The sequence below is a fragment of the Lepisma saccharinum genome, chromosome 1 (assembly GCF_977018435.1).
Source record: "Lepisma saccharinum chromosome 1, izLepSacc3.1, whole genome shotgun sequence".
Lineage (NCBI taxonomy): Eukaryota > Metazoa > Arthropoda > Insecta > Zygentoma > Lepismatidae > Lepisma > Lepisma saccharinum.
Window position 1 is genome coordinate 213,096,597 of NC_139229.1, and position 23,544 is coordinate 213,120,140.

General features: G+C 38.7%; 1 protein-coding gene across 1 annotated transcript in view; it reads left to right on the forward strand.

Annotated features, from left to right (window-relative positions):
• LOC145991623 (protein spaetzle 5-like) overlaps positions 1-23,544 on the forward strand; it is a 154,738-nt gene that overhangs the window by 61,202 nt on the left and 69,992 nt on the right. The window lies entirely within an intron of this gene.

The following is a 23,544-nucleotide window of genomic DNA, read 5'->3' on the forward strand; positions in this document are numbered from 1 at the left end:
GTGTTTGATGACATTATACTGGATAATCAAAACAAGATTAGAAACTTCTTTACACAGGGCCGGCACAAAAACATTGATTGCTTCTACCTGGCACAGACTTTTTCAAAAATACCGAAGCAACTGATCCGTGACAACAGCAATTTTATATGTGTGTTTCATCAAGACCATACCAACCTCAAACACATACATGATGAATATGTAGGTGGGGACTTGAGCTACAATGATTTTTCCAAGATTTGCAGCAAGTGCTGGAACCAGGACAGTTATGGGTTTGTTACAATTGATATGACAAGAACACCTAATACTGGTAAATACAGAAATAAAATCAACAATTTTCTAGACGTAGAGACGTATATAAATAAACATGAAAAGGCCAATTATTGATGATCTTAAATTAAGAAATTATCTTGTAAAAAGATTTAAGGGATGGAAATCAGAGAACCGTGGAATTTATGAAAAACACAAACAAACAGAACAGCCTGTAATTGATGCTATTAATAATTTAGGTAAGAATATCAAAACTGTTACAGAGCAAAATCAAAATTTGCTCACAGAGCTTGTACCTGTAGCTGCAAGGAACATATTAGATTATCCATTCACCCCACTTTCCAGTATTCATACACCTAGTCCTCCTCGAAGAATTGAGGCTAGTCAGGATCCTATTGAATTGGGTCTTCTTGCTCAAAAATATTTAACCACACCTAAAGACAATAAAGATGAGGTTTTTGGCTTATATGCTGACACAGAGCTTGATGGCAGCATTATTCATAGAATTGGCAATTTCAGAGTAACATTTATGGGAGATGATATAATTGTATATTCAGAATCTCGACTTGGAGAAAAAGGTGCTTTTGTTAAATATGCCGGAACACCTGGATTGTGGGAATTGATGACTAGGAAGAGACCTGGCAGCTATACAGATCAAGATTATGAGGATTACAAAGAAATATTAATAAAATCAGATGCTCTATACCAGAACAATGATCCCACACAAAAAAGAGTCAAGTCGAGCAGTGGAGCAAAATACAACAATTTAATCAAGCCCATATGGTCACAAATCAAGACTGGCAGTGGAATCAAACAATACAACACCCTGCCCAAAGAATTTGTGTGGGTTGATGATGTCAGGAAACTTGTAGATAGGCTATTGGTAATAGCTGGAGAGGAAAATGCTGGGAACCACAATTTTTACAATGAAAAGGTTGGAATTATGGACATGATAAGCACCAAATTGTCTAATTTTATAGTGAATGACACTAAGGGGATTGGATATCTTATAAAAATTATTAATACTCTACCACCTAAATTTTGGAATATTTCTGAGGGTCGGGGGCTTGTTAATGACATTATAAACAAGCTGCCATTTGAACTACATATTCCAGGCTATCAGTATTGTGGTCCAGGCACAAAATTGGACCATAGATTAAACAGGTGATCCTGGTGTTAATCCCTTAGATGCTGCTTGTAGAGACCATGATATTGCATACAACACACATTCTGATCTTGACAAGAGACATGTTGCAGACAAGAAATTAGAAGAGGCTGCATTTGGTAGATTTGTAAGCAAAGATGCTTCTTTGAGTGAAAAAATAGCAGCATTGGGAACCACCATAGCCATGAGCACCAAACAAAAACTGGGGTGGGGGTTGTAAATATGTATATAATAAACCTACAATGAAGGCCAAGGGTGTTATGTATCAAGTACCTTATGCAGGTCTCAAATCTCTTAAAACTATTGACAGTCTCTTAACCAAAAAACAGCGCAAGAAAAAAAATTCTTGTATTGCCAAGGGGCATGGTATGAAATTGTTGCTTAGTACCCCCCAATTAAAAAAATTACAGCAATCAAGAAAAAAATCACATGTGGGGGGATTTATATTTACCATCCCTGCCATCTTAGCTGCTCTCGGGGCTGTGGGGAGCTTGGCTGGGGGTTCAGCCGCCATAGCAAAAACAGTAACAGATGCCAAGAAAAATAGGGCAGAATTAGATGAGCAGAAGCGCCATAACCTGGCAATGGAGAAACAGGGCAAAGGTATTAAAAGAGCCATGAATAAGTTTAAAAAAAACAAGAGCCGCTTACAAACCAAGATATTGAAGCTTTAATCAAGCCATTGGGCATCAAACATTTTAGAGGTGTGTACATGTCTGATTCTTTACCAGAACAACCACTCAACAAAGAGTGTGGCATTGTTAATTTGGATGAGTTCAAAAATCAGGGCACTCACTGGATTTGTTATCTTAAATATGTAAAAAATAAGGCATTTGTGTTTGATTCATTTGGAGGTGTTCCACCTGAAAATTTAATAAAATATCTAAAATCAACTAATCTTTATTACAATAATGCCCGTGTTCAAAATTTCAAAGATGTTAATTGTGGACATTTGTGTTTATCAGTTCTTAGATATATGTCTCAAATAAATAAACCATCAATTGAAGATTTTCAAAAAGCCTTGTGGTATTTAAAACATCATGGGGGTATTCCATCTCACCAGCCAAAATTCAATATTGAAACTTAAATTGCATGATGATATTGTATATCCCAAAACAATAGCTCTCAGGGCATTTTATGGCATGTACCTAATCCCCAATATTACTCACCACAACAACACAATTGCAGTAGGGGATGAAAAAATTGTCATCACTCCAGGGCAATATAATCTATCCACTTTAAATGCTCAATTACCCAGAGGTGTAGTGTTAAGTCAAAATTCTGTCACTCACAGAGTAGAAATTGTATCTGCCGCAGAAACAGTGAATCTGGGTACTATAGGAGAGCTGTTAGGATTTGAGAACAACACAAAACTTGAAGCAGGCATCAAACACACTGCTATGAATATACCCAGATTCTTAGCCATAGAAACTCTGAATATTCACTGTAATGTGGCTGAGGGTATGATCACCAAATCAAATGGCATAGGCACTCACAAACAAACTGGCATCATTGCAACATTCAAACCTAATTCTGAATTTATGGAGCCCATCATCTACAATCCATCCCCAACATTATATTTTCCTGTGTGTCATAATAGAATAGATTATATTGAATTGATGGTCACTAATAAAAAAGAAGAATTAGTTGATTTTGCTGGAGCCACAACAACTGCAATCATAGAGATTAATATTTAAATAAAAATACATACAAGAAGAAAATGGAAAATATTGAGAGTTATGAGCTACAATCATTCCCCCCAAACAGGAGGACATTTGCAAATTTAAATCAACCCAACACAGAAATTGAGGTTGATCTTGATGTAGGGGATGGATTTATACACCCCCACAGAGCAGATCTATACATCAAATTTGATGTTGTAAAGCTCGATGGTACCGATTATCCGGCAAATTCAAATATAAGACTTGTAGACAATTTTGTGCCGCATCTGTTCTCTGAAATTGAGATCAGAAAGCACGGTGTTGTTATAAACAGAGTGGATTATCCCGGCATTACCTCCACAGCTTTGGCCACACTAAAATTATCCAAAACCGAGGCTTCATACTACAAAATAGGCGGATTTGAAGCTGGTGATAAGATATTATCTAAGAACCACACAGTGCTGTTCCCCATGCGCCTGTTGCCAGGATTCTTCTCAGATTACAAAGAAATTATGTGGAAGGGTGGGTTAAGAATCACATTTAGAAGAGCTGCAAATGATAACAATGCTTTGATGAGGTACAGTACAATAAACCCCACAGGAGAAGCTCTGCCTAATACCCTACCAGATGCAGGCAAATGCATTATTCAGACCATGGAGCTAAGAATCCCTGTTGTTGAGTATGAAGCAGTTATGGTCTTAAATACAGAGCTGATATAATAAAAAATCCACAAATTCCTCTACAATTTTATACATATCAATGTGTACAGAAGCCCGCATCTGGTACATATTATGAATTTGATGCTACAAATTCATTCTCCAGTATTCAATATGACATGCCTGATTTTGTGGTAGTACTGTTTCAGACTGGGAGACACAATAATCAGGAAAAAAATTCAAGTAAATTTGATAACTGCAACATCAAGAACATATATCTTAAAAATGGCAGAAATGAGTTTTTTCCTAGAGAAAATTACAATTTAGACATGTCCAAGGATGACTTCCTCAAATTATATGAAGCTTTTTCGGCTTTCAAGAGGGTCACCACAGGCAATACTGACATGTACTACACACCAGATGAATTCAAGGCACAGAGACCCATGTTTGTAATCAATGCTTCAAAAAGGAAACAAGTTGTGGTGAATGACAGAACAAATATTAAAATTATCTGTGAATTCCATGAAGCATTACCTAATGACACCATATGTAGTGTTATTCTCATAGGAGAAAAATCATATGTTTATGATGTAAGAAATGAGAGAGTCACGGAGCAATTCTAGAAGATATTTGCTCTATTATCCTGTTGTACAACACACAAACCTCAACTGTATATCAGCTAGCAGTGAATATCTTATGTGTAGGCAGTTGTATGTATTTCAATCTTATACAGGACTCGAACCCAAAGCCCCTGATTACAAGGCCACAATATTAACACGTCTCCAAATAGAATATGCCCACATTTTACTAGGTTCTGAAGACCTTGATACAGACAAAATTGGATTTTGTTTCTGTCATAATATTCTCCAAGTCTTGCCTAGGCACATATTATCAGAACAGAATTGCTTTCAACATGAAGAGGGGCAGTTCATTGCCACTGGGTCAGAAAATATGTATCTTTGTCTCAATCTTTGTTACATTTTCCTTGTTACATTTTCCCCTGTTGCACGGAAAGATTAATGGCCCCTTCAGTGAATCGCACAGAAAAATCCATTAATGTTCCGTTCTAGCGTGTAGATTTTATCTTTTGCGTGCCGGCAAGAGCAAAACATTAGTCTTTTGATAGATTAATATCAATTCATGCATTTCCGAGCTATAATTACTTACCCCAAGCAATGGAATTGATCAGAACTATGGACAATATGCCAAAACAATTATAACAGCAGTTAGTGGCTGAGCTGGTGATCCCCAAATATAAAATAATTTTGCTCTGTTGTATAACACTTTTTACCAGGTTTTCAGATCTGGGAGTGGTATATCAACTAGCAGTAATTATTCTCAAAATCTCACATATGGAGATATTATTTTGCCACACATATTTCAATCTATCAGGACTCGAACCCAGAACCCCTTGTTTACAAGACATTTTGCCATCAGGGGAGGCTTCACATTTTACCAGGATTCAAACCCGAGTTTTTTGATTACAAGGCAATGCACCACACTCTACTGGCTCTCAGAACCCAATAAATATCAATTCAAGATTCCTGGGATTTTGACAGATAAGCAATAAAATAATAAAAAAACTTGGCTTAGTTTTAAGTATGAGCAAATCAATCTGAGAGGCTCTTCCTTTCTGAGAAATTCCTGAGGGCATTTTTACAAAAATCTTGGATTAGAGGGGGTTCCACACTTGAGCAAAAAGCTCATATGGGCATGTTGAGCAAGTTTTAAGTATAAGCAAATCTGCTGGAGGGGGGCTCTTCCTTTCCGGTCCTGGTTATAGCATCAATACAACTACTACTCTCTTCTCCCCTGGTCTTTTTTCTCCCCTCTTTCCACATAACAATCGCCAGTTATTCAGGTGTCATCCTTCCTACTCGCACATTTCCTGGTTCCCCCTCATGAAATCCAACTCGGCAATAACTGACATCAGCATTCCTGGCTGGCTGATTGCTAACTGTCTGGGAGTAATGACATCTATTATATAACTAAATTTCGTATTCCTGATTTTCAATGATTGTTCTTCCTTTCTTTTTATACATAATTATCATCTCTTTACGGTTGGTACTCGGGGGCGTACCTTTTGCCTTTGGGACGTCGTACCCACTCCCCACCATCTGTTTATAAGAAAACGTACTTGCTTTCATCGGTCCACATCACGCCGTTCACTGGTTCCGTGTCCACGTCAGGAGCTCCTTCGTTCACTCCAGTCTGGTCAACCAGTCCCTCATCCTCAGCAGCTTCTTCACAGTGTCCACAGACGGTGGCTTTGCTCCCAACGCCGTTATTTCCAGAGGAATGTCCCTGGAAAGCAGGCAGGGGTGGGCAGTAGCGTACGCAGGATTTCATCAAGGGGGGTGTTATTTAGAAAATTTTCTACAAATTCACATTACCATTGTTTTATTATACTTTAATTAATAATAATAATAACAATAAATTAATTAATAATTATTATAATTAATTAATTAATTAATTAGTTTAATTACTACTAATAATTACTACTAATGCAGCTGCTATTTATGAAAGAAATAGAACAAAATTACATTTCTTTTGTTTCTTTGTTACAAAATAATTGTCTAGTCAACGGTTGTATATGATAAGTGAGACATTTTAAGTGTGAAGAAAATCCATAAAACAAGCAAATATATTAAATTTATTGAAATAATCGAAATATGAAACTCATTCAAGGAGCCGCGCTGGTCTAGTCTGACAACTTCTTGTGATATCCGGGTTCGATTCCCGGAATTGGTTGGAATTTATCCAGCCTTGTCTCCGCACCCAGTCTCATAGCAATGGATACCTGAGAGCAACCCTGGGGGATGAAGGCTGCCGGAGCATGGTGCTGATCACATCACCTGCAAAATAGTTTGAGATCGAGAATCTTTGGGACCCACCACACCACTACGTGTGCCTTCATGGCACGGTGCTATATGCACGGGGGAATTTACATTACCTTTACCTATGGAACTCGCCCGACCCTGTGGCCGAGTGGTTAGCACATCGCGCTGCGACGCCAAGGGTCCCGGGTTCGAATCCCGGTCGGGCTTGGTTGTTTGTGAATGTCCATTCATCAATTTCATCATTTCATCACTGATCCCCATCTTCGCAAATTAGCCAAGAGGCACAAAACGCGAAGTAAAATAAACTAAATCACAAACACCTATGGAACTCGCCCAGGATGATGATGATGATGATGAAGCGCGAGAATACATGTTGCCAAATTCCACTGAGTCTATGTTTTCGTTGAAAAGTAAGTTTATAGACATTCCAACACATTTATCACTTCTAGGTGATTCACAAAGCACTTCTTCAACACACTGATCACATCACCCCCACTCACGACCGGATCAAGAAAGTGTGGGGCGTTACCCCCACACCCCCTATACGCCTTCATGGCGTGGTGCTAAGCACAGGGGAACACTTTACCTTTACCTTTACCTTCTTCAACATTATTTAATGATGTGGATGTAGACTCAGCATCACTTGAGAGTTCATAAGGGGATGTGAAATCAGTACCGGGAAGAACGTTTGCAATAAGGTCGGCACACTGCGACGAAGCGAGGAATTTTCACAATTCTCGCGAGAGTCACTGCGCGACTTTTTGCAAAAAAAATTGCAAAATTGAACTTTGCGGCCGCTTAGATTGTGTTTGGAATGTTGTGTGTTTTCTTCATGCTGCATGGGAATATTAATTCAAATTATTATTATTATTATTATTATTATTATTATTATTATTATTAATACTGTCGCAGATCTTTGACTGTGATAAACTAGCCATTTTTAATTTTTTCTACAGCATTTTCCATAATATTTCAAAAGCTCAAGGGGGGGGTTTAAACCCAGTACCCCCCCCCTTGCGTACGCCACTGGGGGTGGGCATGGGCAGAATGTAGAATGTTCCGATCATACAGGGAATCTGTCACACGCTTCTGCCTGGGCTTGGGCATCCTGACAACACCTCCCCGTACCTTGGTCAACTGTAGAACTCTACAGATGGCCGATCTTGAGATACTAAACAGCCCTTCAAGCTGAAGGAAGAATGGAGCACTAATTCTCAGTCGGTGATCGACTCCATGCCACGCAGGTGCCAGGTTGTGGTCGATGCTCAAGGCTTTGAAACCAAGCACAAGAGTGGGTTGATACCGGTGACTAGTTTGGTGATTGTTGCTCAAAGCGTAATTTTTTTGCCAGGTTGAAAAATTGAATGTACACTTTTAATAATTTTGTAAATGGTCCGAACTGGCCTATCACCTGTTGATACGGATGCACCTACCTTGCTGTCCAACATATAAAAATTTCACTTGAATCTATTAAGTTTGAAAAACGTTATCGCAGAAAAACGCGATGTTGATATACTTTTGCACGGCACTGTACGACGCTGGGTGGGTGCCGGAGCCGCTTGAATGGTTGGAAAAATTCCCGGTTCTCACCCGCCGGGGATTGAACCCGGGTCTCTCGCATGATAATCAGACACTATAATATCAAATATCATACCAAGGACTCGACCGAGATCGAGAGATTCGGACACTAAGTTTCGGTCTCGTCTCAATTTACAGGAGTGTATCTCGTTCTCGAACCTATCTCGACAAATTTCGAAATATCTGGTCTCGATGTTTTCTAGGTCTATGTCTCAGTTTCCTCTCGAAGTTCGAGACGAGACCGAGAGTTGTCTCGTGTAGGTACCAACACTATGATATGATCCATATTTTTATGTGAAGTCACCAGTAGAAAATATGTCACTAATATATTTATTTTTGTGAAAGAAAGCGTAATTTCATTGTTATTATATGTAATAATGCACCTTGTTTGTAATGTATATATTTTGTATATTGTTTATTGTATTTATGCTCTATTATGAGTAGTTTAATGTATCTTCATGTTTGCGAGAGTGCACTATACGAATTTGTATTTCTAAACATGTATAGATGTCAGTTTTTGTTGGTAGCATCTTTTTGTAAATAGTGAGTGATTCATTTGTACTTGAATCTGTGTTCTCGAAATAGTATAAAAGCGAGGATTTCGCGTAAGAAATATCACACTTTCGCCACGGATCGACGAAACTTTTAAACCTAAAAATAACTCCTCGGTATTGTGCATACATCTTGGTATGGTAGTTCGGGGCGTAAGCTAGGCCTATGCGATCATAGGTATGCCGATGGCCATGCATTGATGCTATGCACAATACTGCAACCATTATTCGTTAAGAAATAAAGCTAGCCTAATTATTAATTTGGACTAAAAGGCTAAAAAGCAAATATTGGCTCGGTTATTATTGCATATCTCTTGGTGTGGTAGTTCGGGGCGCAAGCTAGGTCTATGTGAACATAGGTTTGCCGATAGCCATGCATTGAGTTTATGCGTCTTAGATGAGTCAATTCGTCGACAAAGCGAAATCCTCGCCTTCGTCTCAAGTACACTATCTGGCCATTCGTCACCGGACACCCCACCAAAGGCGTGTGGAAGCATCATGGTGTGGTCGTGCTTGTCCTGGTATGGTCTTGGTCCCCTTGTGTTAGTGCGTGGAAACATGAATGCAGATGCATACCTAACGATCCTGGACAATTCTGCGCTACCGACATTGTGGGCACAATTCGGTAGTGGTCCTTATCTGTTTCAGAACGACAATGCCCCATGTCATACGGCAGGTGTGATCAACACGTGGTTCGAGGATATGGGTGTGCAATAACTTGATTGGCCCACCCAAAGTCCTGATCTCAACCCGATTGAGCATCTTTGGGACGAGTTGGAGCGCCTGTTGAGAGCCAGGCCACACCGCCCAAAAAACACTAAAGAGTTGTTCGCCGCTTTGCAAGAGGAATGGAGCAGGAATCCCGTCGAAATCTATCGCAATTTGGTGGACAGTCTTCCTCAGAGGGTTGCGGCTGTACTTGCTGCGAAAGGTGGCCCCACACGATACTGACGGACGCCTGAAACCGGATTAAAGTACTCGTTCCAGGTGTCCGGTGACGAATGGCCAGATAGTGTATATTCGCATTATAATTGTCATAAATAAAGAATAAAACTTTTTAGTTTATCTACTGCAGCGATGTGGTTTTATTTCTCTGTGCTGTGAATATTGTATTTGCCTAACACTATCCCCGTACCAGAGAGAAGTCTGTGTACGTCACCGAGTCTCATCATTCACCGCTGAGTATTATTAAGTCATTATTAATAAATATAATAATACGTTTAATAGATAAATAATACTTGAAATATATCTAGAGAACGTGTCAACTAGCCCTGGCAAGAGATACTTCAATGAAATATTTGAATGGAATATATTCAAAACAAGCAACCATGAAGTTCCGCTGTCGCCTCGCTTTCCGTGATAAAGCTTAATGAAAATCTGCTTTCGCGACTTGTCCAGGGAAACACAATTCATCGCCTTGAACATGCATGTCATTAAATACCCAATGGCATCGTAAAAAATAAAAGAACTTGTAAGCGCGGAAGTGTGGGATCATCCACATTGTCTTCCTTCGCAACGGAAATGCGATTTTTTTCTTCGCCTGAGACTTTGAAGGAACGGAATTTTCCATTTGTGTTTCTCTTTTATTGCCTCTTAGCTGCTTCATTCCCTCCCCCTTACGTAATTCATAATCGACTGTTGGGATGGGATCGAGACGATACAAGTCTTGGTTTCGTCTTGAAGTTTGAGACGAGACCGAGACGTAAAGAAGAAGAATTGTTATTCTCGGCAGTACAAACACAACCTGAGCTGCAAATGACGAGAAATTGTTTAAAAATAATACTTTAAGTTTTGGAATTTCATGCAAGACTGAACTATTAGTATTTTCACATGGATGAGAAAATTTCAAAATATAATTTCAGCATCTATACCTTCTATTTATTTTACTCTTAATTGCAATTTAGACATCGACAACAAACTAAATGTTTAGCCTTTATGTATGATGGTTTCTTTGTTGTTGTATAATAGCAATTCAGTTGCATTTTATTGTCGTTTTCTAGCTTGCATAACATTATTTAGAACCGTGTGTTAAGCATCCCATACACTATTACATTAATATCCAACAACATGTTGAATGACTCGTTTGAATGAAGTGATGTCACAGTATTCAATGTTAACATTCAAGAAATATTTAGAAGCGTTTCTCAAATCGACCAATCAGTGCACGTGGCTTCGAAATCAATTATTCAGTGCTGTTGAATCAACAGTCGGGACACAGAATACTTGCTGCTTATTCTGTAGCGAAAAGGAACTGGCGCATAAAACGAGCTTGTGAAGAAAATGGTATAATAATATCAAATAGTACGACAAGCATCCTTTCTTGTATTTATTTAATTGCAATTTTAGAGCAAACATAGAATATTGGTACCAGTACTAGCCCAAAGAAGATGTTACTGCATAAAGAGTTAAAGAGCATCGTGTTTCTGTTATTTCCTTCAGCAGTTCACATGTGATGATATGATGATAAATACGATTTGGTAACGAATCATAAAATAAAATGTTTTTGTGCCTATCTAACAAAATTTTAAAAGTAAGTATGTGTCTGCTAAAATAATGTTTTGTGGAAAAATGTATAATGTTTGGTGTAAAAACTTTATCTATATTTGAAAGGAGATCATGTGTAAAAGCATATGTTTACACGTTAGTAAATATTTCCTGGATCATTATGACTACATAATTTCTGTTCATCTTGAGGTATTTTTTTTTTACTTCTAACTACTTTCCAAAAAAATTAAGATGAATGAATCACCACTGATCAGCTACAAAGACGAATCATTTCTGTTATGTGTCTCAGATATATTTATAGTAGGCATCGTACTTCTTTCAGATTTCCGAGACATAATTATTTTCTGTATATTTCTTTTTCTTGTGCAGTGCTATCTTGCGTTAAAGAAGTGGAATCACCGTCATTTTTTTCTATGATCGTGTACGAATTAATTTGTAGACTTTTCAAAATTCGTCGACATTTAGAACTTTCAATTGTCGATTTTATTGTGTCTTGAACATTCTCTTTCAATGTCAATTGTATCGTGTACGGGCGGCTTAAGAATTCTTGAAAGAAAATCTTGAATGCAAATTGTGCTAGGAGAAAAATGACACCGTTCTGACATCACATCTTCTTGATCGATCCGTATCGCATGCTAAAGATAGGAGCTTTCATTGTTACCTCACTGGAAAAATCTGGAAAGTTTCCATTCACCGTTTAAAAAACAACTTGTTTATTGCAAAAGAGAGACAAAAAAAAACGTAAGAGGGAAAATGGAACATAACAGGTTGCTATTTAATGGAGTTAACTTCTCAAAATATTCTTACAGGACTCGCGAGAGATATTATGGAAAAATTGATGACGAGAATAGCGAAGGAGGAAGGGAGGGGAGTTGTCTCCCTCATTAGTCCCACATGGTTTGGCAAGACGGTGAAAGTGGAATGACGTGAGGCATGGAGAAAGGGATAAAAACCTGCAGTGGAGCACGTGGTCTCTGGGGAATAGAGATTGGCGAGCGCTGTTCACCTGATTCTTCCACACACACCCTCCTCCCCTTTGCTGAAACGTCTGAAGGCAGGAAAGGAACACTTGGAGAAATGATCCTCGCAATTATGAGACAATCAACAGAAGAAAAAGAGGTCACTTTCGGTTCGATGAGAAAGGAGTGGACAATCGCCATCCTCCCTCGTTCTTTTGAAACCGTCTGGCTCTTAACATTTTTGACCCGTCCCGGTACCTTCTAAAGCATTTATCGTATTTCCGGATACTGGAATGAGCGGCCGTTTACCACTTCCTCAACCCGAGGGAAAAGCCGAGGGAAAGTTCTTGACCAACCTCCTGCAATCAAGTTATCCCCTAATTATTGGTAACAGCTTAGGTTTTTACTATAGCTCTTGCCGGGGAGAGTCTGCATACCATTGCAGTGATGAAATATGTCCAATGGTTTCCATCAAAGCCACACAGCTATTTTTTTCTATTGAAGATTGCTTTATTTTAAACCCCGGATATTTGAACGCCATTTCTTGTCGTAACCATAGCTGTTCATTTTGAATCAACCTTCCTCACCCTCACCCTCTAAGTTAGCCCTCGCCCTCACCCTAACCCTCACAAGTCTTCCGGAGGTCGAGGATGAGGTCTACCCTCATGAGGGTGACCCTCCGGATATAGGTCCAAGAACACATAAATTCCAATAGGTTCTATTGGGTTCCGCTGCAGGATCGAAACCTTTTTTTCGCACAATTTAAATTCCGACCAAGTTGCGTATTGATTTACTGAAAAAAAGGTTGCTGGATAGTATTTAAATTGATCCGGGAAAAAGGTTTCTTGATCGTATTTACATTGATTCGTAAAAAAGGTTCCTGGACCGTATTTATATTCATTCGGAAAAAAAGGTTCCTGGACTATATTTAAATTGATCCGGAAGAAAGGTTCCTGGACCGAATGGCAATACTTTACAGATAAAAAGGTTCTATACTATAATAATAATAAAAAAATTAATAATAATATAAATCTACAAGGGTAAAAATAATTAGATATAATACTATCTCTAGCCACTTTTATTAAAAAAATAATTCAACTACTAAGAAAGGTTCCTGGACCGGATTACAATATTTTACAGTTAAAAAGGTTATTTACGATCCAGAATCCATCCAGCTGATTTTCTCTGCTGAACCGAAATTGAATTTATTTAAAATTCCTGGACCTGTAACAAACCTGGTCGTAACAGCCTTTTAGAATCATTTGAGTATTAATGTAGTTCGTTTTTGTTAGATGTATACCAACCAGTACTCGAAGTGGAAATTCCTTGCTGGGGGTGTGTGGGGGATGGCTTGGTAGAGTTTTGGGGTATGAAGGGAAATCCTCATGTGGATCAACATGGATACAGTGCATTAACCGGGGGAAGGTTTATTTCATTTTTCTTATCTTGGAGGATATCATTCTCTGCGTTCACCCACTTCTACCATTGTTGTGATATCATTCACATCTTCAGAGCTCGTTACGCTTATAATATTTCTACCTTTATCGTTACCATAGTGAAAGACAAGTTAATGATAGTTGTTGCTTTATTTTTGCCAGCACGATAACACAAATTTCAATCTTCCAGGATTACATTTCTCAACGTAGCTTTGCATTTACGGTCTGCTAACTCAAAAATCAGGACACACAATAGGGTGGCGTCTAACGAGTGACGGATTAACAGTGTTTCCTCGTGGTGAGCAAATGATTTTGTTGTTGTTGTTGTTGTTGTTGTTGTTGTTGTTGTTGTTGTTCGGTAGGTTAATTGAAGATTATTTGTTGGATTTGGTCGTCTCGGGGATTGATTTGCTTAATTGTAGTCGTGAATGTGTGGATTGATTTGAATTTTTATTTTAAGCCTACTATATGCACAGATAGGCTAATCGGGACTGGACATAAGTTTAAAGTGGAATCCGAACCACTGTAAAATGGGCCTCCACCAGGGACCCCTTGGGGAATATGTGGAGCGGTGAACTATTGTTACTTAGCCTACTCATGATTCAACCGGTCCTACGAACAACGTTGTAACCAAAGTTTTTGGTGGCAGAGATGTAAAGGTGATGGAACTTTGTTCTTAGCATCAATAGTATGATTTTCGTATTAATTGTACCTTTTATGGACAGATGGAAGTCTTTTTTCCCCGTGAAATGACCTTGCAAGAAGAACTAAGAGAAAGCAACATCTCGTAGCTGATTGTCGTGCTGTTTCTGAGATATTTTGATTTTGTTGGTTACAACGGTGATAGTGTGATCAAATCAATTTTGGTATTGAGACGTCTCTGGTGGAGGTGGGGGTGGGGGATCTCCCCTCGAATACTCTCCAATCCGCCCTTGCGGCTACAGGACTTACAAACTGACAGAATAATGTTCCTTCCTTTGCAAGAACTAATGTTCTCTTCCCTTCCGCAAGAATTTCCGCAAGTCTGCCGCTATGGATAGGTGATAGAGACACTGAGTTTTAGATAGTACTTGCAAAATTACTTCCAAGAACTGGAATGAGAGATACGCCTTCATTACCCACGCACCAAAGATCTTACCAAACTCAGCATCAATGCGGATATGCACGCCAAAATTGCAAATGCTTACAGCTTATTTTCTGTTCCTCTTACCACTTTTCAATAGAAACTGCAGAGACTTACTCAACGCGCTATTACTTCTTCAAATTCTTGTAATCTCCTCAAAAAGAAGATGTGGAAGCTTTCGTTGGCAAATGCAAGGAAACAGGAGAATCCGGATGCAACGTACTTGCCGATAAGCCCATCGCGAGACGGTAGTCTCTCCTCTCATTTCCCTTCCTCTACCTGTTCCAAATACGGGTGTGGTCCAAGCACACACCTCGAGACAGGTAGGTGCCATATTTTATCTCCTGCCCACGTCCAGAAGGGAACAGACGTGTGAGATATGTGGAGGAGAAAGAAGCCTGACAACAAACGTATGGTTAAGGAAGTTGAACATCCAGTTCGCACAGGAGGAAACGGTGCTGGACCGCTGGACTCACTTGCACTGATGCAAACACGTGTTGCAAAACCATCTGGGCTTTTCCGGTTCCTGCTCTCGTGGCAACTCTCCGAATTCAATCGCTGAAATGTAGAGACCACGAGCTTGCGTTCGTTACCCTGTTCTCCAGTCTGGAATAAAAAGCGGACAGATACCACCGTGGCATTGTTCCAGGCATTCATTTTCGTGCAGAAGGTTCCGCCCATTTTTTACGCAATGCGGAAGTTGCTTTTTTTGGTGTTGACAAATTATTCAATATTGCAATATGGTAAACTGATAGTTTATCACTTATGACAGTTGACACGCACCTACCGATTTGTGTAAAGGTGTTGTAGATTTAAGTCACTCCCCCTTAATCGGACTACGTAGATTCTAGCGGCGAAGAGCAACAACACATTACTTTACATTACCTCCTATGCGTGTAGAAAACCACATTTTAACACTTAGCTATTAGCTTGTGATGAGTTCTCTTATACACATGGCATACTTAATGTAACTATGACATTCCCAAAAAATCAATCACGGTTTATACTTTAATCTTCCGCTATTTAAGAAATGCCAACACATTTATACTACATTAAACACAAATAACTTTAAACACGGCAAAATAAATTAACATCAAACTTATATTTTTTACATCCATGTCAAAAAAATGAACATTCCAGATCATTTTCTTTCCTTTTGTTTTAGAGTTCAACATTCAGGTTAGTCGTCAACCGCAAGCTCTCAAAAATGCGTCATACAGTTGAAGTTTTTATGTTCACTGTCACGGTTTAGACAGTAAACTGTTCTTGACAACGTGGTAGAAGCATAATCTCCATCGATATAAGGCCTTCGTGATGGCGCAGTGGTAGCGTCGTCACCACGTAATCAAGGAATCCCGGATTCGATACCCGGTGGAGGCCCATAGTGGTTCGGATCCCACTTCAAACTGTAGGTCCAGTTCCGGTTAGCCTTACTGTGCATAAAGTGGACTTAAACACCAAATCAATCAATCCATCGATATAAAAGCCAGCCGTGCGAAAAGGAACAGAAGAGACAAAAGTAAGAATTGGCACCAAGACATGAAGATAAGGCCACAACACGAACTAGAAGCCAGGGAAGTTGTCGAAATTTCAAAATAAGTTAACCCGCCATGGTAAGTCTTGAACTTGATCTTGTATGTCCAGGCAACTGTCCCAAGTTTTATGAAAAGGGACTTGATCATGAAGCAGCCTACTGAATGAATGTGCTGAGTGAGCTGGTTCATCTGCTCACTGACAGCTATTATGGCAAATATGAAGCTCATTGTTTTTAAAGTACAATTAGGTGCTTTAGGAATAAAACAAGAATAAATTACAAGTACTCTTCAATCGAATATCACGATAGAAGTTATACAAATGCAGAAATCTAAACATTATTTTTAGGACATGCAAACCTGTAGTCAGGAGAAATGAAATAACTACGTTTTCTTCCCTTTAAAACAACTTCCCAAGGGGAAGTTAAAATTAATAATGATACCTAAACCAAATATCCTGAATTTCTGAGTACTGGAAGTACGTTTCTTGTCGGCTGCCAGCATGAAAATAATAATCTTGTATTAAACGATAAGAAGCGCTTATAAAGTCCGTAGAAAGACATATTGATGAATGGTAAGTTCTTATTTATTAAAACTTCATTTTTACCCCTTGTGTACTTACATATTTCTTCATCAGTTATTTTTATTTCCAGATTGTAGCAACAAGACATTTAAGAAAATATACCAAAATCATCAGTCTTCGAATTTTTATGTACAGTATATATTCTTCAAATCATAAACGCTTGATGAAACAGTTGGAACATTTCAGCACTGGATATATTCAAGTTAAAACCCCAACACACATAATAAGATTGGATTGGATTGATTTGGTGTTCTATGTCCACTTTATGATCAGTAAGGCTAATCGGGACTGGACCTACACTTTAAAGTGGGATCCGAACCACTATGTGCCTCCACCAGGAATCGAACTCGGGACCCCTTGATTACAAGGCGACGACGCTACCATTGCGCGCACACATAATAAGAACAGTAGCAAAATATCAATACTCTCTGGGTAAATTCTTGTACATACATTTAATTTCTTCCGGATTCGAAAGATGGCAACCTAATCTATATACATTTTTTCGTACAACGCCATGAATTTAACCCTCTTTATCGAAGAAGAAATGGAAATTAGTATCTGTTCTTTTTCTTATTTTGCTACCATATTTTAAAGCTTCAACATATGAATTTACACTAGACGTTACACAAAGATTTATCACTAGTCTCCCATGTAAGTTGTCAGTTTTAATACTTGATTATGTAGCTGTATCTTGAGGTATACAAAGCCATTAACAGTTCCTCCTCAGAATTCTTTACCAAGCATTAGTTTAGGTTACTTTATCCTTTATGACATAATCAAATTTAAATCTTTTGAACATGAACAATGATAAAACATGAAGTTGCTTAGTTCGAAAACGAAAGTTTTTTATGATAAAAATAAGCATTATATCTCGTTCAAATGTGAAGAATATTTGTACTGAATTACATTTATAAAGATGAGAATGAAACCAGTAAATTAATTTACACGAATCAATGCGTTTTGTATAATGCATATAACGGTCAAATATTGAGTAACAGGTAATTGATCTAATTGCCCGTTATTAAGAATTAATTACAATTGGTAATATTAAAATCCGTCGCGAATAAAGGTGTCTAGCGACTGCCTTAGCCAACACTAGCTTGCTCAACCACCGTTTTTCGCCCGAATCCGGATTTACATGCATTCATATGGGGAATAGCAGGAAAAGAGCAACTTCTAAACCAATGAACCGAATTGGATGAGATTTTAACCAGCGGAAGACCACATCATGAAAGCACTGATTCCAAGATTTGAACCTAATCAGAAGAGAACTACGGGAGTTATGAATTATTAAAGATCTATCGCTGGATACAATGGAAGATGATACCCTGTGGAGATGGCGCTCACTGTCCGTGCCTGACACAATAGCCGAGGATTTAGCCTAATCTCTGCACGAGGGGGTGCTACCAGAGGTTAAGGATCGGACTGAGCGTTGACCAGGATAGGAGGACAGCGGTCAAAGCACCAGAAACAATAAATAGACACATAAACACAGATGCTAGAGCGTCACCACGTTCAAATCTTGAATAAAAGGGATGATTCGGAATAGCGAAAACACAGTTTGCCTAGAATCGCCAGCGGAGTGTGAGCTACGCGCGACCTAGCTGCGAGTCGCGATCAGACCCGTGGTCTGGATTTGTCTTTTACTCGCGTGAGTGTTTAGAGCCATGGAGTAGAACAGAGTAGACCCAAGGGGGTCGTTTCCCCCTCGCCGTCAACGCATCCGTGCACATACGTGTGGTTATGTGAGAATAACGCCAGACACGTCCGATGATGCCACACGGAACTGCCGGGAGATCCATTTTCGCCAACCAGGATAACCGCGAAGTACAACACTGGAGTGCGGACGTCTTCTAAAACTGTAGGACCACTTTCACCCTACCCAGGTCAGAGGGAATGCAGCGAAGGTAAGATCCAACCATGTGCGTGTGTGAGAGAGATGACGCCAATCTATCGCGAATCTGCGTAAATCAAATCATTGCATAACTTAAATCAGTGCTAGGGCATAACTAGACATCGGTATTCCGGCGGACAATCAACGTTATAGATCAGAGTTTATGTTAACAGCCAAACAATAGTTCATTGAAATATATTTGTACCTTCAGAAAAGATAAAAGGGTTCGCACAAAGAACAATTATTCACATTATACTTAAAATCCTAAACGGCAAATTGTAAAAGGCAATGTGGCCAAGAAATAGCATGAGTATGGTCAAAGTATTAATTAATCTAACCTTTGTAATTGTCATATTGTCACAATATGCCATGGAATGTGTGTATGAATGAGAGATCGAGTGAAAGAGGGCAAGATGTACTGTCTATTTATCTGTGTTCTAATATATGTGTATATTCTGAACCACCGTAGTATTATGTAACGTCATTTCAGGTGCTTGAAAACAAATCCTCCTAGGTTTATTCTCGGTAACTCCGACTGTAGGCACTTATCGTGACCGTATTATAATTCATGTACTGTTTAATCCGCGTGACAGGTGTCACGGGGGAGCGATTCTGCGTTGTTGCGTTGCTTTGTCGTCGTTGCTTAGTTTAGTTAGTTAGTCAGTTTGTTAATTAAGCACGTAACATGCATGTGAAGAGATTTCTTGGAAATTGCTATGTCGTATTATTAAACGAATTCGTCAGGTAACAGTGCTCGTAAACAGGTACGTTTCCTTATATCTAATGCTGACTACACTTTAATACGATCGTCTTGTAATCAAAGGGTACCGGGTTCGATAGCCGGTGGAGGCACATAGTGGTTCGGATCCCACTTTAAACTGTAGGTCCAGTCCCAATTAGCCTTACTGTACATAAAGTGGACTTAGAACACCAACTCAACAGCAACAACAACAACTTTAATACGAACAGTTTCTTTCCCTAATTGCGCTGCTAATTGATTGATTGATATGCTTTATTTTACTTCGCTTTTGTGCCACTTTTGGCTAATATGCGAAGATAGGGATGAGTGATGATATGATGAAATTGATGAATGGACACTCATAAACATCCATGCCCAGGCCAAGATTCGAACATAGGATCCCTGCGGTCGTAGAACGATATGCTAACCACTCCACCACTGGGGCCGGTAATTGCTCTGCTAAGCCGTTGGAATATTAATTAATAGACACTGGAACTATTTATACACAGCACAATTTACGTGACATCACATACATATTGCACAGCAGAGAAAGTGAACGTGCGTGGTGTAGGAATGAACATGGAAGTGCTACTTGCCCTCCAGAACAGGTTATGCAATACCAGTTCTTTTAACGAATAAATTAAAACTCGGATGTTGCGGGGGAATATCTTATTTGCATTAATAATTGCTTTCGTTTAAAGAGAAATGATGGTGTTTGAAGTGATGAAGGACATCTGTCTCGATTGTGTCACAGCAAGCTACGAGTGTCCGGGCCGAAGCTGGCTAAATGTGCAAATCAGGAAGCGGAAACATGGCGTCCATCGAGTTTGACCCCTCACACCAGTTCTTCGTTCCCTCTACGTGTTTTATTCTTTGGAACAATAGTCGTAATTGGGGCCTCCTCGTAAACGTCAAGACAAAGAGGGGGAAATATATTACGGGAAAGAGAAAGGAAACGTAGAAAAGGAGAGATACATGCAGTAAAAGAAGATTCCACGAAAGCCGACATAATGGTAACATTTCTTTCTGTCCCTTTCTCCTACAGTGCAAAAAATGTCGTAATCTAAAATTATTGCTAAGAAAAACAAAGGTGTCGCAATGATTGCAATTCACCCACTGACGAAATAATAATAATAATAAAATGTTTTAATCCGTTTAGACATCTTGTAGTCTAAGTTTTAATCCACTTCATGCATAGATAAGCAAATTGGGACTGGACCTACAGTTTAAATTTGAATACGTACTACTGTATGCCTCCACCGGATATCGAACCCGGGTCTCTTTGATTGCAAGGCGATGATGTCATCGGGGAATCCCATTTCAGAGGTTAGGATCCTATACTTTGTCCTAGGAATATGCGGAGCAAGGGAACGAAAACATGTCGTCCTCTACTCAAGTAGTGATAGGGCTTGACCAATGAACACGTGAAAGGGGAAAGGGAGCGCATGGAGAAGGAATCGCAACTACAGCTACCAGCCGTTTGCAGCAGCGGACTGCTTTACTACTTTCACTCGCTTTCTCCCCTTCTCTATCGTTATGCGCTGCGTTGCTGCACACACTGCTGGAACAGACTGTACTTAAACATGTAGGTTCAGTTCGATTATAACTTATCTATGCTTTGGGAAGAATTTTCAATTGTTTCTATCTTTCGTGCTGCTCATTTTTTGCTATGTTTCTTTTGATCTGTTACATATTCCATGACTTTTTTGTTGACTACACAATTAACTGAATGCGAAAATGAAAATGTGCTTATTTAGCATATATGCAATAAACGGAGCTCCATCCTCATCTAATATGAATCTTAGGCATTCCTGTCTGGAATGATTGCTGTTTGTGATACGAGCTCATTGCTTCATTTTCCCCCGATCACTAATCCTTCAATCACAGCCTCTCCCAATTTTTTTGTCCTGCGAATTCACATTCTTACTCCAGACCTTGACCAACTAATTTAGAACTTGTACTTTTCCTCAGCGCTGTGCTGACTCCCTCACGAGGACCTTTTTTCTCCTTTTTTTTATGTGCTCAACGAAGCGATAAAAACCGTGTCGCAAACTGCCAGGCACTAAATGTCTTCATGTACACTGCCGCCACCTACACAGATTACACTTGTACTAAGGAGCTGTCATTCATCTTGTTGAGTCGTAATTCAGCGAAAAGAAATGCTTTCAGTGGCAAAGCAGTTGCATAACGTCAGTCGAGCAGAAGAAAAAGGAAAAGTCTCATTTCCTGTTCACGAAGCCGTAATATGCTCGCATCTAAGTTGCCCATTAGATCTAACTTGCAAAGAAATTATAAAGAAACTAGTTTCAAACGATCTCTTGTTAAGTTGCAGTCATCAGAAATGGATGGACTTTACCCTTGCGATTTAGATTGGCAATTGTAATAGCTGTAACGAGGATTCTTTCTTTGTTGGAATTAGCTGTTATACCAGCTCTACACCAAGTGCACTACATAATGTCACAATGCTACATCAAATTACAATTTCTTAAATATATACAACTTTCGTATGTCACCCCAATTTCATGAAAAAAAATCTAAAAATTATAAATACAATTATTATATCTGGTGCCGATATTAAAGAGGATAAAGAAGTTGGTATAGGTATTTCTTTTTTAATTAAATTTTTATGTAAGGTCTCCCTTTGTTTGGTACAAGAAACAGGGCATTAAAATATAACGTGATTAGCATCCTCCTGATTTTGTTTGCATTTACACATTGGTACAATAATTTTATGAGTAATGGTGATTTAATTTGATGTCATCTGATCGCAATCTTACTATTAAAATTAAAAACTTTCTAGGTATATTGAATGTATAAAACCATGGTGTCCTACTATGCAAATTTTGTACATTTTTGTATGAATGACTCAATATATGTGTAAATTTTTGTTTAACCCATATCTCCCAATCATTTTGAATGCTATTGTTTTCTCTTGGAACAGATTTGTATTTGGTAGCAATATATTCGTTCTATGATTCATTATTCTTGCTCCTTTAGCATTTTTATCTGCCAGTTCACTATAACGAGAAAATAAAGTATAACCTTTCCACTTCCTGAAACTCACAGTGCCAGATCGCATACGTTAACTCGTTGGAACGTTTTACATATAAAGCCACAAGATGGCAAGAAGGGTGCTGTTAACATGACCGCCAAGCTGACACGGGTCGTAATGAAGCCATTGACTTTCAGAAGTGCCCGTTACTTGTACAGTGGAATCCATGAGTATAGCCATGCAAATTGTCCATCACCATATTCGTGCACTTTATTTTATCCAATAAGAGCTTCAAGAATTAAAAGAAAACTCAAAACAAGCTGTTGACAACTTCTGCACCAGCAAATATAAAAATTTATCGCTTAAAGACACATAGGATATAAGAGAAAAATTAATGAAAATAGTCATGGGCAATTTGCACGGTAATACTTATGGATCCCACTGTACAAGCAACATTGGCTTTGTTTTACGCAATGAGAGCTTCACGAAATGAAACAAAACGCCAAACAAGCTGCTCACAACTTTTGCACCATCATACATTAAAATAAATTCTTTAAAAAACACGTAGAAGCAAGAGAAATATTAATGCAAATCGTCATGGACAATTTGCCAAGCAATATTTGTGCATCCCACTGTACTATGTATACAGTGGTGTCAAATTCAGAAAAGCATTGAATGGCCTTCACCTGAACTCAAAGACTTGTTTCATGATTTGATACAAAAATACATGTCATAACCCCTTACCCTTCCTCACATAGATACAATTATATTAACGTTGCCATCGACGTGACCACAAATAGTGCAAATAATATATTACCCTGAAAATTTCAAACTGGAGATCTAACACAATGATTTAAAAATATTTTGGTAATAACAATCACGTAGTAATCAACTCATGAGAAAAGTGCAATGTAACCTAATTAACAAAAATTTTTCAAGGTTTATAATTTTTTATTTTTCTACATTTGGGAGTTGACGTTATTTTATTTACCTAGGTATGATAAATTCACTGATCTCGAGTTACATGCGATTTAAATTGTTTGTGTTTCACTGTGAGAAGTAT